Source organism: Typopeltis vanoorti, chromosome 18 (genome assembly GCF_054136105.1).
Source record: "Typopeltis vanoorti isolate ZY-2024b chromosome 18, IOZ_Tvanoo_1.0, whole genome shotgun sequence".
Lineage (NCBI taxonomy): Eukaryota > Metazoa > Arthropoda > Arachnida > Uropygi > Thelyphonidae > Typopeltis > Typopeltis vanoorti.
Genome location: NC_143566.1, coordinates 67,123,565 through 67,143,610, shown reverse-complemented (window position 1 = coordinate 67,143,610; position 20,046 = coordinate 67,123,565).

Genomic DNA, 20,046 nt, shown 5'->3' with positions numbered 1-20,046 from the left:
TTGGTTCTCGAGAGATGTCAGACGACACACTCTTATCAATTTCATTTGATCCAGATGCAATATCAACGTCTTCTTGTTGCTTACAACTACTTCTATTTGCTATATTGCTCTCTTTTGGGGGTTTTATAAATCCAATCTTTAACCAACGATCCACACGTAAGAATTTGAAAGCTAAAAAAAATACTGTATTTACTCGAATATAACTAACTTTTTTCCCCAAAATTAAAGCTAAAAAATCGTGTTGCGAGATACGTGCGGGAATTTTCGGAAACTAAAGTTTTCAAAAAAAACTGAAAATGGTGCGACTCACCAAGAAGCTCCTACTCGCTATCACTACTTTGGCATCGAGAACAGTTTCTTTGTGAGCATCTTCAAAGTCATCTACCCAAATAGCGTCATCTTCTTTCCTATTATTTCAAGCAAAAATTACCAGTAATTTACAAGACTTGAGATGCATAGAGCAGCGAAGAACTGCATATGATTGGTGCGGTATTAACAAAAGATCGCGAGAAACAAAAACAAATTAGCATTTCAACAGTTGATTTGAAATGCTAATTCCCTTCAACCGAATTCCATAATATCTGAAACACATTCACTATATATTTCTTAGTTTTAATACGTTAACGACGGGGGTGGTGTCAAGCAAAACTATATGTTCCACCAGCAACTTGGTTTTGCTTGGTCTATACAGCAGTTTCTGTTGGAGAGGGGATGTGATTCATTAGTTATTCCGGTTGTCTCTAATTGCACTGTTTGTTGAAAAATATAAGGACTCCTTTAATTATGCATAGCCGAAAATTGCCACATACCCCCTAACGACCTTTCGCGTATCCCCGGGGGTACGCGTACCACACTTTGAGAAACACTGGCCTAGAGCGTGAAAGAGAGAATGGAGTCGCGAGTATACTGCATACCGTGAAAACGCAACCGAGCTATATTCAAGATATTTCAAGGTGTACGCACGCACGCGCGCGCGCGCGCGCGCACACACACACACACACACACTATGTTAAAGATGCTTTTCATTCCTCGATGTGATATCTTAGGTGAAAACAGTGGTATGAAAAGTGACTTTCATGCCTCAGTATGTTCTGTCGGTTATAAATCATTTCATAAGTAACTTCTTACAATGAAAACTTTTCATCGTCGTGAAATGAACGACCCCGTATAAAATATCCAAGAATCATACTAAATAATTAAGAAAGATAAAAAAGATTATACATTTATTTAAATACAAACAATAGTAAACAAGCATATATGCAACTATCAGCCCAATCAAATTCCCAATCATATCACACAAGTAATATGATTGGGCTCTATGCGCTTCGCAACCATATGCCTGGGAAACGAGTGTCCTGGGTTCGATTCTCGTCTCCGACATGAGGAACTTAAGGATCTTTCTCAGACATAGCCAAGTTAGCCGGTCTTGTGCGTGAACAGCACGGTATTTCTCCCCAGTTTTTCTGGGGTTTTCCTCTTTGCAAGCAGGCAAACCGGCCCTGTGAACACACACGGATTACAGTCAGGAATACTTAAGCCCCAGCCATAGGTCTGATTAGTCAGCTATGCCGTTTCCGAGCCCGGATAAATTTTGGGGGATTGAGATGGTGCCGTAATCCCCCTGTAAAAGGGGCCTCACGGCCGTTATATCATCATCATACGCTAAATAAATAAATAAATAATATATATATATAGTAGTGAGGGCCTAATCATATTACTTGTGTGATACGTCCCGGGTTTTTTCATTACGCCACCTGATAGTTGCATATATGCTTGTTTACTTTTTTTGTATTTAAATAAATGTATAATCTTTTTTTTCCCCTTAAATATTTAACATGATTCTTAAATATTCTCAAATAATAAATATTTTTTGGTATCTCTCGGCTTCTTCGCAAATGATACATCAAGTTTTCTGAGTTAAATCAGAACAATTACACTTGCTATAATACAACAGAAAGAAATATATAGGAATCTTTATAAATAGCATTAGATCCTAAACGTTTAAATATTAACCAAAGTATTAACTTGTTTGAATACATCCTAGCCTGAATTAGTGAAGAACGTTCACGTGAATGCGTAAACACGCAGAACGTTCGGAACAATTAGAAATAATTTAAAAAAAAAAATAACATCAGTCTCTGTATAACTGCATAACAGTTGTCACCTTTGTTAGTCCTTACTGTTTTGTCTTCTAGTTTGTTTATTGACACCTGAAGAAATCCTGTGCAATTGGGATGAACTCGTGCTACTAAATAAATAAATGTTATCAACTTATTCCGGTGTTCTGGCTTATAAACTTTAATCAAATATTCATGAACCAGCAAAGTTTACACACACGTTCACTTTTTTTCACGCTACTTCAATCTCCCAATAAGCAAAGTAGTGATCTCGCCCGTGGAAACTTCGTTGAGATATCTAGTTAAGTAAGATAAATGAGTTTTTTTTTTTAATTATTATTAATTCGTTAAACGGAAAACTTTTTTTAAAATTTATATTTTGAAAATATAAGAGTATCGTCCTAAAACACATTTTGATGTTCTATACAAATAATATTCGTTGTAATCATCCAATTAAGTATGTCAAATTATTATACTTGTATGTAATCAAAAATGTTTAGATTTCTAAAAATTTAAAATAAAAGAAAAACAGATTTAAACTTCAAGAAACCACAATAGTTCTTCGATATACAAAGTACAGGATGGCTTATATACTTCCGTTATTCCTTTATTTACAACTTAGATTTATTTTATTTTTTATTTATTTTTATTATTCTTTTCATATATAGTAATGGAAACAAATTTATTACACTGACATTTGTGCAATGCATATCGAATTTCAGAACTCTCTTTTCTTTGGGGCCCATACTTTGCACCTTTCTGCGACGTTGCTGCCTTCTATAGCCCCTCCTTTTTTTTTTTTTTTTTTTTTTTTTTTTCCTGTGTTTCATTATCGTCAGGACACTTTCTTAATCTCCTTTATTTAAACACCGAATTTCAGTTCTTTTTCAGCAAAGGACATTTGCTAAGACAAAGCAGCATATATGCAGAGTCGCCTTTATTTTCATTACTATAATACGAAATTATATTAAAGAACTAATATTAATTTCTTATTAATTTTTAATATTTCGTATTAATTTATCACATATTAATATATCGAATAATGAGTTGTTTACCTGTGTGTAATTTTATATGAAAATTAAAGCTTAGTGTATTTTAATCCCAATAAGCTTGCTTAGAGCCTTATAAATTTAATCCATATCAGCTCTACACGTCGAGTCTCAGTTCGCTACGCCACAAATAAGTGTTCCAAATTTCTAATACATCGAAGAGATAAAACAAAGCAAGATAAATAATCGATTTGACCTTATACTAAACTCTTGCCTATCTGATAATGGTAAGTGATAGTGATTAGGAGACAGAGATTGACTGGTTTTCTCAGATGGATTTTCCTCCGGCAAAACAAAGAAACCTGCCGTGGAACACACTTAATTGACAGGTTTTGTCACGATCATATAACTGTTTCATCTGTAAACAACTCAGTTCAACACAACATAGATTAGTCGACTTTCTAGTCACAATTTCCATGTTAACATAGCAGAACTTGAAACAGTGGAGTTTATAATGTGGTGCTTACCCTTAAACAAGACAGAGTATATCACCTAAGTGTAAACAACTAACTACTGTAATCAAGTGCAGTATACTCCTAATAGTTTAAGGACCACACCAATTGGGGAGGAGGAGGAGGGTAGGCCTAATGCAATAAACATGGAAGTTTCTTAGAAGAGAATTAGAATAATATAGGTGTTGATAACATTAGTGTGAGTAGGGAAAAGTTTTTGAAAGATTTTATTTTATCCTAAACTTTCTTTTATCTGGTTAAATAACAATCTCAGCAATGCAGGAAAAGCTGACTATAAAGTCTCCTAAATCTCAATGTAAATCTAACCATATTTCTTCAGTTTTTATTATTATTATTATTATTATTATTATTATTATTATTATTATTATTACTACTATTACTACACTTTTGCTGACTTGGTTCGCTGAGTGGCTAGCGTATTCACTTTCCATCTCGTAGGCTGTAGGGTTGGATCCCATCTCAAGCATGGATGTTTTGTGAATATTTTCAGGTAATAGATGAATTTAACAGGTCAAAAAAAGTTCTCGTGTTTGGTTTCTAGAGCAGGATTTTATCTCTTAGATAATTTTGAAATCCTGTTGTAAATCATCTAATTCCTAGCTCACCCATTACAAATAACATGGCGGGTAAGATTAAAAAAAAAAAAAAAAAAAGATGAAGTGCTGTTTAGATTTATCGGCGTATTTCTTATTTAGACAGAGTTTTGGTTATTTCTTATTTGAAATAACTAAAACTCTGAGGTTGTATATTATTGTCTGCTTATTGCGCGTGCTATCCAACTGATATGCATGTTTTCTGCGGATAAAAATCAGGATGAAACGCCTGCCAACCCCTACATCCGTATATAATAGACTAACAGGCCCTCATTTAAAAAAAAAGGCCCGCATAAAGGTTCTCGCGTCCTAGATGGTATTTGAATCCAGATTTTTCCAACCTAAGGGCAAATATGTCTGGTCGTCCGCGCAACTGAAATGTTCCAAAAAAAAAAAAAAAAAAAAAAAATCCATGATTCACTAATAAACAACCATAAAATGTGATTTTTTTTTAAAGGATTAATATTGGAATCTTAAATATCTTACCAGGTAACTTACTTCTAAAGAAACAGGATTTATAAATATATAAAAAAGAAATTTAATTTCAGTAATTATTTTATTTATTATATTTCGCCGCTGCTTGTTTCAAATTCCAAATCTCTTTACAACGCCATTGCATTCAAGCCTAAGGGTTGAACAGTAGTTCTCTGCTTAACTGAGACGCAAAGTCATAGAGTATATTTTTCTCTTAATTGCATGTGTCCTACAGCTAGTTTGTCTGTTTTGCGAAAATAATAACTTGGTAAATCTATATGAGACCAGTTAACTAACGTAAATCTTTATACGTATAAATCACATTGAAAGTTCATATTTTTATTTTTATTCTTTTATAATGAAATATAAAACCTGAAGATTTTGTTTATTAGTTTTAGGAAAAACCACATCAAGTAATTTCCATTTTCGGCTTTTTCTACGGTGTCTTCCATTGTTCTCCTTCAGCTGTTGGATTGTCTGGGGTTCGTTCACATATATTTATACCTCCAGGTAACCCCATAGGAAGAAGTTGGGAGCCATCAGGGTCTGGAGAACGTGATGGCCAATTAATTGCACGATTTTGGTCGTTGTTGGGTTTTGAACTTTTCCATGATTAATTTCCCAAAATGCTCATCAGAATATCAGAAAAAAATAAATAAATAAATAAAATGAAAAAAAATTAATTATCAAAAAAGTTATTCACATTTAAAACCCCTTCGTGACTTATGGCCTACCCTGTATATACATCAACTTATATATAACTATGAATGTAATCGCTCAAAGAGATATTTACCTATCTTTTAGACTTCTTTGTGTTTTTATTCATATTTCATTTATATTAATTTCCATAAATGATTATCGTACAATTCCTTGAGATTTCAAGGTGGGAGCCCTTTTATAAGCGTTTTATCAAAAAAACGAAGTTTACTGGATACTAAAAGAGAAGCAACAGTATAAATACTTTCCCTAGGTATAATATAAATCCTCAAACCGCTTTCAGTTAATAGAATATTTAAACATTCCAAGGTTCAATAAAGTTTTATGCTTACATTATAAATTTTGGAAATTTCTTGTTAAAAAGATTGCGAATTTGCTTGTACTTCGGTAATTTCCCACTTCTGTCCTTTTTCTTTTTTATTTTTTTTAATTGACGGACAATTAAGTTTACTTCCACCAGCAGAGAAACCCAACCCATTTTCCCCCTGAATACGAACTGTTGCCCATATTTCCATTCTTGACCCAGATAGTTTGTTTTGCAATTGCCTCTATTTAACGCAAGCTTTGCTTCGCTTCGGCAGTAAGCTGTAACCCAATTTTCTTGAAACTAATATTGCGAATTATTTTCCCATTGTCACTTCTAAAAGAAAGGCGAAAAAATTATGTCGCTTTCCGTAATTTATAAATCTCCACTTTTCTTATCAAATTATTTAAAATACGAGTAAAATACGAGTGAAAATGATTAAAGTGTTTTGTGCTCTAGGGCAGAGGGGTTAAAAACGGCCTGATTGTGAAAAATTTTTAAAGCAGAATTATTTTTATTTCAATATTGGTAAGAGTTTAAGGTATTAAATTCAGTCCAGTATCCGTTTCGTCGTTTATTTATTTTATTATTATTGTGTGTGTGTGTGTGTGTGTGTGTGTGTGTGTGTGTGTGTGTGTGTGTGTGTGTGTGTGTGTGTGTGTGTGTGTGTGTGTGTGTGTGTGTGTGTGTGTGTGTGTGTGTGTGTGTGTGTGTGTGTGTGTGTGTGTGTGATTAATTTAGTATGTTTACTAACTTGATGAGAGGAGGTCACAACATTTGCCCTTGGCCTTTAGTTAGAAATATCTTTCAATAGAATGCGAGTTAGTCGATCTCGTGCAGTCGGGATTTTTTCCGGAAACTGGTGTAGAGAGAGAGAGAACAACAGATACAGTTAAACTAACTTCACAGCCTTAGGTTGCTTCAATCGTAATTCCAATCCATTTAATGTACAGATAAGCGCACGCACACACACACACACACACACACACACACACACACACACACACACACACACACACACACACACACACACACACACACACACACACACACACACACACACACACACAAATAACAACAATAAAAAATAGAGATTTCAACATTTATTACTCTACCACCTTAATTTCAACATTGAAGCCATTGATTCGTGATACTTTTATAAATGATCATAGCATCCTATTAACTTTAGTCTCGTACAGAAGTTAAAAAAAAAATCTGTCTCAATTTCGTTAGACTGAGATCGGTATGTAATATTTAGATTAGTTACGTTAAAATTTAGTTTTGATTAATGTAATCAAGACTAACTAACTAATCTAATGCGAACTTAGCCAACTGGCTAATTGAAACTCTGTTAGTACTTAATTTAATATTGACTTTACCTCTTGGTCCGAATCCCATCTAATACACGAGGAACGTTTATATGGGCTTTTCAACTAAAAGTAAGTCAACCGATTTCATATGGAGAGGCAGGGTTTTTTCGTCCTGAAACGCGATTTTTTTTATCCCGAAAATGAGAAAAATTCGTTCAAAAACAGATGTAGATATAGTCCAACCACATAAGCGAGAGCTATCGTTGGCAGACTGGCAAGAAGAGTCTATTCATGTTGAAGGGGAGAAAGAAATAAGGCGATGTACGAATTGGTCACCAACACGCGAAAAATTTTCCAACTGTTATAGAAGCAAAATAGTAACCACTTTAAAACTATAATGATCATAAAAGAGAAGTTAATTTTCCGAAGGGTAAAAATAAACACTCATCCCACAATGCGGATTGATTACCCTGTTATTGGAATGGATTCTCCTTCTTTTGACATTCGCAGAAGTGTCGAAGAATCTCGTATCTGTGGGCGTACTGTAACTGACGTAATGCACTGGCTTGATGACTTGGAATGCTTCTGCGGTAATTCCACCCAAGATGAGAACTGACCAATTCTAATTTTTTTTTACTTCCCTTCTTGCAGGAAAGAAGAATGGAAAATTATGTCATTTTTGGTGTAGATATATGAGTGTGGTACTGCACAGAGTTTAATACTTAACTTTAACAGACGAATATATATATATATGTAGAAAGTATTTTTAACTTGGGTATAATTATGTTAAAGATACCAAGCAATTTTAAACCTGGTTTTACTCCATATTTTCCCAAGTAAGCAAACCGACAAAATGTCAGGTTTGCGCCTGCAATTGATGCAAGACTAGCTGATCCCACAGGTAGTGCAAGACCAAGGCAACTCGTGGTAAAAGTGGAGCAAGCTCTGATCACTAATCTTAATATTTACCCTTAATGCCAAAACACATCTCCAAGAAGGGGATGTGTGATGTTTTGTATTAAAGGCAAGGGGCCACTACCCAGACCGGTTTCGAACTTTATTGAGGTCTCATCAGTGGGAGCCAGGCTAGAAATATACCAAGATTTAGTAATGCAGAGCTTGTAAGTATTTTACCAAAACAAGTTACCATAAGGTGTTATAACCTTATTAAATATTAAGATTAGTGATCAGAGCTTGCTCCTCTTTTACCACGAGTTGCCTTGGTCTTGCACTACCTGTGGGATCAGCTAGTCTTGCATCAATTGCAGGCGCAAACCTGACATTTTGTCGGTTTGCTTACTTGGGAAAATATGGAGTAAAACCAGGTTTAAAATTGCTTGGTATCTTTAACATATATATATATATATATATATATATTCAAGATACCAAGTATAAGCTTGGTTTTTAATCCTATTTCCCAAGTATAATATATATATATAATACTAAGGAAAGGAAAATACTAAGGAAAGTGATGAGAGCTTAATTCACCTTTACTACGAGTTGCCTCGACTGGCACTATCAAGAGCTTGGACTTGCACTAAGTGCAGGCGCAAACTTCACTTACTTGTCTGTTTGCTCACTTGGGAAATAGGATTAAAAACAAGTTTATATAAAATTACTTGGCATCTTGAATACATAATATACCCAGGTTAAAAAACTTTCTACATATATATATATATATATATATATATATATATATGCGCAGAAGAAACCAAAACATCGCAAAACAGTCAAGTCGGTTAAAGAATGGAATGTCTTTCTTCCAACTGCACTACAGAGGCGGTCATCAAACGTTTTTGTTCCAACTGATGACAAAATTGGTTTGGACAGACATGCTTCTCTACGCTTTCGGTTATCCAGGAAAGCTCGTTTTTATCACCTAGTTTAGTTCTTCCAGTTGATAGCAGTGTATATTAAACTATAACCGAATAAAAGCTGCGGTTTAATTAATATCGTCTTTTCCACAATTCCACATTAGGTACTGTTTGAGGTAACCTAATATTTTTGATATTTTTGACTAAGCGAAATTGCCGTGATTTTCGGGATTTGAAGTATACAAATTATATTGCTCTTTCTTCGGGCTTTGCATTTGTGTATTCATTAAGTTATTGCTGATATACTGCGTTTTGTTGTTGTTGTTACTTTGATATCACTATTGTATAACAGCATGAAAGTGGAAGAATCCAATTTTCAGACAGGGATGACAATTGAGAAATAGTTTCTTTAATATATTTGTTATATTTATTTATTTCAATTTTTCTCTTAAAACATATTCCTGAAATTTTTATTTTGAAAGACAGTTAAAATACGCGAAAATAGTTGCATAATTTTTTCCAACTATTTCATAATATGTTGTAAAATGAATGGCTCATTTATTGCAAAATGTTTTTTTTTTTTTTTAAACTGAAAATTCACAATAATTTTCTGCTTGCTTTCTTGTGGACGACGCTCTCGCCTCACTCGCTACCTTGGGATATTAAGAAATAGTGTATTTAATATTTTGTTATATTAATTCAGTTCATTTCAATTTTTCTCTTAAATTATTTGAAATATTTATTTTGAATTATAGTTAAAATACGCGAAAATAGTTGCATTTTTTTTCAGATAATTTACATTATGTAGTAAAATGAATGACTTAATTAGCGCAAAAAATTTTAACTGAAAATTCACAATAATTTTCTGCTTGATTTCTTGTGGGTGTGAGCTCGCCTCTATCGCCACCTTCTGGAGATCTTGTAATTTTAAAATGCTGAGCGACATGGTACTTGCTTAATACTCTTAATACTCGTTCATTTAACTTCCTGCTTCAGAAAAGCAGGAAAAATCACACCATTTGTATGGCAACCGACGTCTGATCACTCAGCTGTTTCAGTTAGTGATGCAAGCAGCGTAAGAAATACGACCTCCTTTTAAATTGATCAATGCTTCAAAAATCATGTGAATTAAAAAATATACTGATATTCTCTAGTTATATTTATATATGATGCTTTCTACTTGTAAAACGTATAACTAAATTAAAACACCCAGAACCTATTAACAGTATTAAGACGAAAAATTAATTACCGGAAACTTTCTATTAAACTATGCAATATATGGGTTTTACCCCAAATCTGATCGATTACAGAATTCCCCATATGCATCACTACACGCAACTTCCCCTCCGAACTGAAAAACAAACATTTTTATTGAGTATTGAAACGTGTCCAGAAGTTAGTCTTATGTGTTGTCAAGTCAGTGAAAAGAATCATGTCTTAAAGAACCCGATAATTGCAATAACAGGAAATTACTGACTCCGGGAAACCGGAGCGAGAGAATAAGCAACAACACATTAATGATTCGCCTGATGTCTCTTACTAGGAAAAACAGTTTTTCACTTCGTCTTACTAATACCGAGCAATATATTTACCACGAGCTCTCGTTCCTTCACGGTTACAAACCCAACAGAATTCTTTGAAAGACAGGAGGGGAAATTATGGCAAATGAAGTGTTTTTGTGGCACGTTTTACACGTCAGAACGAAATTGTTGTGTGAGAACATTGGACAATATTTAGAGATTCTTTTCAATTTTATTATTTAAAAAAAATTTTTTTTTTTTTAATTAACTCAGTAACTTTATTGCTCCGTGTGAAATAATTATTAGAAACGTTTTTGTTTTTTATTTCTAGAGGAGGATTCCGGATTATTTAACTTTTAACTCATGCACAGCATTAATGTGCAAAAGGTTTCCAAACTAAAAAAAGAAAGCGAGAGAGAATCGGAGTTCAGTGATGAAATATCCCAGTTCTTCCTGACATCAGTGAATAAAATAAAAAGGTAATAATTAGTTTCGTCAGGTGTCCTTGGGTTTACTCGAGCTTAAATAGCTATGATACTTGACAAAAATTCAATTTTTGTTTTTATTCATGAATTTTATGAATGAACAGATATTTCCTTGACAAGAAATTCTGTTCTTTTTTTTTATCATAGCTTAAACAAATAATCAGTTTGAAAGAATGAGTTAACTTCACGACTTGTTTTTTGTGTACTAAGAAAGTTGTTGACTTTAGTGATGTAAAGCGCAGTGAGCAGCTGTGAAGTTAATTCACATTCAATAACAGATGTTACAATAACGTAATAACTGTTATTATTTGTTTACTCTTGCACAAAATATGGATGAAAACAAGCACATTCTGTTCTTATCAAGCATATTATGTCTTTTGTGTCATCAGTGTCAATAATCAGTGATACCATACTGATTTTTATTTTAGCGTACGATACAACGGTTGTAAATCCCCTTTTACGGGAATGTAAAAGGGAACTTAGGACCCCCTCTCACCATATCAACCCCTCATTTTATCCAAGCTCAGGACCGGCATATAACTGACGAATCAGGCTTATGGATGGGTCTTACGTATTCATGGTTGTAAATCCGTGTATGTTCACGAGGCTAGTTTGCCTTTCTGGGGGAATGGAAAAACCCGAGTTTCTGGGTGAGAAAAAAAAAAAAAAAAACTATCTCCGTATGAGACCGGCTAACTTATCTTTCGTAGGAAGAGACCGGATAAAGGTTCCTCGTGTCACGGACGGGAATCAAATCCAGGTCTTTCCAACCAAAGGGCTTCATCTATACCGACTGAACTATGGAGTCTTAGTTGGCATAGACTAAGATCATACTGAGATAGAAACGCAGAGTCAACTGCAAGTACTACCCGCAGTGGACGACCCACCATATACACCGATCGTGACTGTAGGGTGCTACGAAAGATAATATGTAAAAACCGCCATTCGTCGGCCGACACAATGCGGAGTTCCAGGCATCGACTGGAACACGAATTTGCACAACACATTGAACCAAGGCTCGCAACATGAGTTTCTATGGTAGGACCGCAATACGAAAGCCCACATTACCCGAACCAACATTCAGTGGTGCAAAGAGCGTGTACAGTGGGAAACTTGTCGTTATGGAGCAACAAATCATGCACCCCTCCCTACCGAGCAGATGGACAGTTGTGGGTGTGGCGGATGCCCGGTGAACGTCTCTTACCACAGTGCGTAATACCAATTATAAAATTCGGAGGTGGCAGTGAGATGATATGATCCTGTTTTTCCAGGTTTGGCCTTGGACCGCTGTTTGTGGTGTCACGAACATTGATGTCCAAGAAGTATCTCAACATTCTATACAGTGCAACGCGTCCTACTTTGTGGCGTTTCTACGAAAATGACCATTGTCTCTTACAGCAAGTGTACCATGTCATAAGGCTGCTGCTGACACTGCGTGGTTTGTGGACATGAAAGTCACCACAACTGACTAGCCTCCAGATCCCTGATCTCAACCCTATCGAACATTTGTGGGATGAGCTGCAGTGTCGGTCAAGAGACGTCTGCCCCACAATAGTCAAGGACCTCATTACATGCCTACAGGAAAAATGGGCCAAAATTCCCATTGATTGCTATCGTATACTCGTGAAAACATGGCCAGTAGTATTGCTGTCATCGCAGTGAAAGGAGGCCCTACATCTTATTAAGGTGGGCATCATGCCTGTTTGTTCATCAGAGTATGGTATCCGTTGACTTCTTTCTAAGCATTGTGTGTATAGAATATGATATATAGTATCACTTTTCTCTCTCTTTCTCTCTTACACACACAATAAACCGAACTAAGAGTATTAAAAACATCATAGGGAACTGAATATGCAAAGCCTCGGTAGCTCAGTCAGTATAGACAAAACCCTTCACTCGAAAAGACATGGGTTCGAATGGCGTCTAGCATACTAAGAACCTTTATCAGGGTGCTTTTCAAATGAAGGTGAATTAGCCAGCCATCATACGGAGATGACGGGGTTTTTCCTTCCAGAAACTCGATTTTTTATTATTATTACCCATCGGGCTTGAACACACATCTGCAGACATAAAATACCCTTAGAGGGACTCAGCAGAGGAATGGCAAGCGAGCTGCATTAAATTGACTACGTGTAATTTATTCTAATCAGCCTTGATACGAGCAATACTCTAAAATATCATCTATCTCTCTCTCATGGATTCTACATATTACTGATTTCCACTTCTAGTTACTCCCATAAATACTCCACAGTGTACAATTATGGGACAAGTTGGAGTGGTATTTTGTACATCGAAGGATCATGTCATGTCCCTCTTGTTAAGAAAATATTTTATTCTTTATTCACGATAAGTACTTGCAAATCTCTTCTCGGTTTGATTTTGCGAACTGTATTTTATTTACAAATTTCACTGAATGGAAGAAAATAAATTAATATTTACATTACACTCTGGCATTGCTCTAGTGAAAGCTTTCTGTATGTTTTCCCCTCTTCAGGGCCGACCCTAGGAATTTTTTCGCCCCGTGCATTGTCACCCCTTCCCCTAAAGAAACTCTTTTAATGACTTCTTAAAAGCCACGAGGTTAAGCTAGGCTTCAACGTGTCTGATCATAAATTCTAAACAGTAGCATTAGTTAATGAAAATTCATAAGTTAATGAAAAATGATCATAAACTTGACAGAGAGAGAGAGAGAGAGAGAGACGTAACCCTTTACCAGTGGAATTTTGTTCTGAAAATGTGCATCTGCATAGGTAATTAAAATCAAGCGAAGATGAGTATACACCCTCTGTCCAAAAGGAAACCCGAACTTTTCGAAAATAGAAGAAACTGTTGTCTTTTTGTTGTCGAAAGCGGCAACCTTCATTAGTGTTGTCAACTGTTTATGACATTTGTTTCATTAGAAGCCGAGTTATTGTGCCAAGAGTGTGACAGTGTGTTTTGATGAACGGTCGGAAAATGAGTTTCAAACAGAGAGCTGCGATTGACTTTTGTGTTAAACTTGGTAAAAGTTTTACCGAAACGCATCAAATGCTTCAAAAAGCATACGGTGATGAATGCTTCCCCCGTACTCAAGTTTACGAGTGGTTTAAGCGATTTCAAAGTGATTGTGAGACTGTTCAGGACGATGAAAAGTCGGGCTGTCCGAAAACTGGACTGAGCGAAGTAAGCATCGTGATTTTATCAAAGAAAACCCGAAATCGTCAGATTGAAGATGAATTGGAGATTCCAAAATCAACTGTGCACAGCAATTTGACCGACGATCAAAAAATGTATCGAATTGAACACCGCAATGACCTCATTAAAACCCTCGTAAGGACTCAAACTTTCTTGAAACGATCGTTACTGGTGACGAAACGTGGTGTTCTGAGTATGTGCTGAGTGGAGACCACCAGAAGAGGGGGGGGGGGGGCATCCGAAAAAAAGTCGCTTGGAGAAGTAAAAAGTAAAGACAATGCTGATTTGTTTCTGCGATTCCAAGGGCATTATCCACAAAGAATTCGATCCGCTTGACCAAATGGTCAATAGTGAGTTTTATCTCGAAGTTTTGAAGCGATTGAAAATTCATAAGTTAATGAATAAGTACGCGAGAATTCGTGGCGTACGGCTTGAATATCGTGATGCAGGGAGCTGTTTACTTTGGCACTATAATGCACCACCTCATCGTTCGAACATTATGAAAGTTTTTGAGCAAAAACCAAGTTTGTGTTTGGATCACTCGCCGTATTCACCTGATTTAGCACCCTGTGACTTTTTTCTCTTTCCCCGACTTCATTTGCAGATGAAAGGAAAGATACGACACCATTGAAAACGTTCAAGCGGCAGTAACCACGACCCTCAACAGTATCCCAAAAACCGATATAAAAATTCATTTAACGAATTAATTGACCGTGCCAAACGCTGTATCGAAGCTGAGGGAGAGTATATTGATGGAAATAAATGATTTGAATAATTATAATTGGCCTGTGTTTTATTTTCTGTCAAAAGTTCGGTTTCTTTTTGGACAGAGGATGAACCCGTCGAACGCCGAGTAAATGTACCTGCTGTAAATTTTAATTAAATTACAACAAAGTGGCAATTATGAAAAGTTGTTTATTTGAAAAATCAATAATTTTATTGCCCCAAAATTCATTAATATCACAAATATATCAACACAACCTAAAAAATATTGTTTTTGTAATGTATTACTATTAACTTACATGTAAGTAATGCTCATCACGTCATATAGAATGAAAAACTGTTAAATCACAAAAAAGTAACTATGGTAAATATATATATATATATATATATATATATATATATATATATATATATATATATATATATATATATATATATATATATATATATATATTTAGATTTTAAAACACGTGGCATGTCTTTCATATTCGCAAAATTACAAATAAGGCCAGTGTAGTCTACTTTCTGACCGATTTCATGTTCAACTGAAATCATGGCCAGACTTTCCAATCGAGTTTCGGCCATTGTAGAACGTAAATAAGTTTTAATAAGCTTTAGTTTTGAAAGACTACGCTCGTCGCTTGCAACTGTTACCGGTAATGACAGTAATATTCCTAAGGCTACTGAAACATTAAGAGCAAAATTATTTTCAATTATATAACGTAGCACTTCAACTGGCGGCGTATTTTCTAGTATACTAAGTACTCTCAATTCATCAAATAGCTCAATGTCTCTATTTTCTCGATGCGTCAGAATGCTTTCTATATTTTTACATTTGTTTAGAAGCTCATTTGTCGCCTCAAATTTTAATTTAAGAATATTATATCCCTTTATTTATATTATAAGGCCATATCATATAATATCATATATATTATATTAGGGATATAAATGAGATTTAACCTCAGGTCAAGGTCAACTCACGGCCAACAATGGAATCGGAAATAAATGCAAGATAGATGTTCTGCTATTGTCACGTCGTCTGATATTAACACTGACAGCGCGATGTTAAACGCAACATAATACTACATTATTTTAAATGATTATGATTTAAAAAATATATACTGTATACAGTAGAATGAAGTTTTATTATGTAAAAATTTAACTAATGACATCCTGACGTCTGGTTTCAACAGAGAAGGAAGAAATGACTTTTTTTTTTTTTCGTATAGTTTTTCCACACCCCAAAACTTGTCTCCCGAACAAATGCATGTGTTGCACCGTCTGTAGAGCTGGCCGTGCCTCTCTGTCTCAAAGGTACACACGCAAATATGTTTTACAATGCATATTTATCTTTTCATATATTAAAAACCCGGTAGTAGTCAGCTCTCCCGGGGCAGAGCTGACTACTACCGGGTGCGTCCCCAGGTGGCGGATCGGGGAACAGCCTTCAGATATGGAGGTTAGCTGCGATATAAGCAGAGCAATCTGGCGAATAAGCAGCCGTGGACCAACAGCGACTGAGCTATCAGGGCGTGGGGGAGCAGAAGCGGTAACTCTGTCTCACTTAAAACCTCACAAAGCCCAATGACAACTCGGTGACATGGCGAGTAGTGCCGCCATTAAATAAGTACCTACTGGGTTTACCGCCCCTGACATTGGGAAGCAGCATTGTCAGTACTGACACAAGGTTGAAGCCAAATGATGACGGAAAAGCTTGTGATCAGAGATTTGCAGATGGCAATATGATTATATTGTGTACGTCTGTAATACTGCGGAGCAGAAAGCAAATGGAGAAACTACTGCTCTACCTTATCTCCAGAACAACCACCATGGCGAGCAAACCCTTACAATTGGCCCCAAGTTCCCGGCGTCCCTTAAATGGGACAGGGGTGCGAAGAATCTCCGGGCTCAAAATGGTGTCCACTTTTAAAATAGCAACTTGGAATGTCAGAACTCTGTATGAAGCTGGCAAATTAAGAAATGCCACAAGAGAAATGAAGAGGCTGGGCATCCGGATTTTGGGAATTTGCGAGACAAGATGGCCAGGATCTGGAAAGTGTCAACAAGATAATATGACAATGTATTACTCTGGGAATGATGAGAATAAACATCGACATGGTGTAGCTGTAATAGTAGATGAAGAAATCAATAAATCAGTAATAAATTGGATTCCATTTTCTGAAAGGATAATGCTGTTACAACTTAAGGGAAACCCCGTTAACATAAATATCATCCAAGCTTATGCACCCACAGCTGACAAAAGTGAAGATGTTGAAGAGTTTTATGAACACCTAAAAGAGATTAAAAACCTAACAAAGAAACATGATATAAACATAGTGATGGGTGACTTCAATGCAAAAGTGGGAAGAGGGGGTGATGGAGAAATTGTTGGCGAACATGGCTTAGGCACCAGAAATGACAGAGGAGATCGCCTAGTCCAATTCTGTCAGGAAGAAGATCTAACAATAGCAAATACCTGGTTTAAACTTCCACCCAGAAGACTGTACACTTGGAAATCACCTCAAGATAACCAACATAATATTGTCAGAAATCAAATTGATTATATACTGATAAATAAAAGATTCCACAGTAGTATAAAGAGTGCAAAGACTTATCCTGGAGCAGACATCTCATCAGACCACAATCCCATAGTTGCAGAAATACGTCTTAGATTAAAATCAGCTAAAAAATCACAAAAGAAGAAAAAGAAAATTGATGTAGAAAAACTGAAAGACCCGAACATAAATAAAAACGCCAAGTCACAGCTTAACCTACGATTACAACAGATTAACATAGAAGAAAATAAAAGTGTGGAATCTCTTTGGAATAGCTTAAAGAATGCCATCGTAACAACAAGTATTGAAGAAGTAGGTTATGTGAATAATATAAAACAACAGGAATGGATGAGAGATGAGATTCTTTCTCTTATTGATACAAGAAGAATGTATAAAAACAAAGACCTAGCCAGGTATACAGAAACACATAACATCATCAAGAAAAAAATAAAAGAAGCCAAGGAAAATTGGATGAAAAATTTATGTACTGAAATTGAACTGCTTCAGAAACAACATGATAATTTCAATCTGTATAAGAAAATCAACGAAATTTCCGGAAAACTGAGGAAAAAGCAAATAGTGTCTCTAAGAGACGAAAATGGAAAAATAGTTCTAGAAGAGAATAAAGCACAGATTTGGATAAAATATGTAACAGAACTTTTCAATGATACTAGACAGAAGCCTATAAATATAAAAGATAACATTCAAGGACCAGCAATCATGAAATGCGAAATAGAGAATGCTATACAAACAAGTAAAACAGGCAAAGCCAGTGGACCATATGGTGTGCAAACAGAATTTTTAAAATTAATCGAACCAGATAACATCAAACTTCTTGAAAAACTATTTAATAAAATATATGAAAGTGATGAATTTCCATCAGATTGGCTCAAATCTACATTTATCACTGTCCCAAAGAAACCCAAAGCGAATTCCTGTGGTGACTTCAGACTTATTAGTCTAATGAGCCAAACATTAAAAATATTTTTGAAAGTAATTCAGAATCGCATTTATAGAAAAAGTGAAGAAACTCTAAGTGAAACACAATTCGGCTTTCGGAATGGTTTTGGTACTAGAGAGGCCCTTTTCTGTACCCAAATATTGATACAAAAATGCATAGAAAAACAGAAATCTGTCTTTATGTGTTTCATAGATTTTGAAAAAGCATTCGACAAAGTCAGACACACCAACTTAATAGAAATCCTTCAACAAATAAGGCTAGACGAACAAGACATAAGACTAATAACAAATCTGTATTGGAATCAGTCAGCTACCGTTCAATTAGACAACATTACCACCAGTGATATTAACATCAAAAGAGGAGTGAGACAAGGATGTGTGCTCTCACCACTCCTGTTCAACATATATGCAGAGGTAATCTTTAAAAAAGCATTGGAAGAATGTCCAGAGGGAATCACAATAAATGGAAAAATTGTTAACAACCTACGATATGCAGATGACACTGTGCTAATTGCAGATAACATTATGGATCTCCAAAAACTCGTTGACAGAGTATACATAGAAAGCCAAAGAATGGGAATAAATATAAACATCAACAAGACAAAATACATGATCATCAGCAAACATCCAGTCTCATCAATGAAACTGACACTCAATGGGAAAAATATTGATCAAGTGTCAAGATATAAATATCTTGGTTGCTGGCTTAACGAACGGTGGGATCCAGAAATAGATATAAAGACAAGGATTGAAGTTGCACGGCAGTCCTTCATGAAAATGAGAACACTATTCTGCAATAAAGACCTAAACATGGAAGTCAGATGCCGAATGCTGAAATGCTACGTGTGGTCTATTCTGCTCTATGGAGTTGAAACATGGACATTGAAGGCGACAACCATCAAGAAAATCGAAGCCTTTGAGATGTGGCTATACAGAAGAATGCTAAAGATATCATGGACAGAAAAAATTACCAATGAAGATGTCTTAAAATCCATTGGCAAAGCTAAACATCTTTTACAAATAATCAAGAAACGAAAAACATCATATCTTGGACACATCATGAGAAACAGCAAATACCAACTTCTACAAACTATTTTGGTAGGAAGAATTGATGGCAAAGGAACTAGAGGAAGAAAAAGAATATCATGGTTTGACAACATCAAGACGTGGACAGGAAAGAGCAGTGCACAACTGCTCAGATTAACACAAGATCGCAGTTTGTTCGCCAAGATGGTCGCTGACCTTCGATAGAAGATAGCACAATAAGAAGAAGATATATAAAAACATTGAATCCAAATCATGGTTACATGTGTGGTACAAGTTTTTTTTTTTCAGTTTAATAACGGTTTCAAAAACTACAAAAAATTAACCGATCCTGGCTAACTGGTTCCACTCCTCTTACTACAGCTACCTTTTTTTAATGGCTATGCATGACTATTATAGTTTTTTTTTTTTTTTTAATCTGTTTACCCGAAGAGTTCAGACAACGGGGAATCATGCACAGAAATCACAGGAGTTTCGAAAATCCTTTTATTCGCACATTATTTAGTTTCCATTCGTGTTATAAGCAATAATAGAAATTGCAGGTAAATGTCAATTTGTTCCCTTTCATAATCAGCAGGGAAGATACGTACGATTAAGTGTACGATGAGCTAGGATTACGAACATGGCTTTCGTCTCGCACTTCGCTGAAATGCACTGGCCTGCGGTGATAACAAAATGCGGAGACCAAATGCCTATCGATTTCCTGTGGAAAATGAAAAGACGATATAGGATAA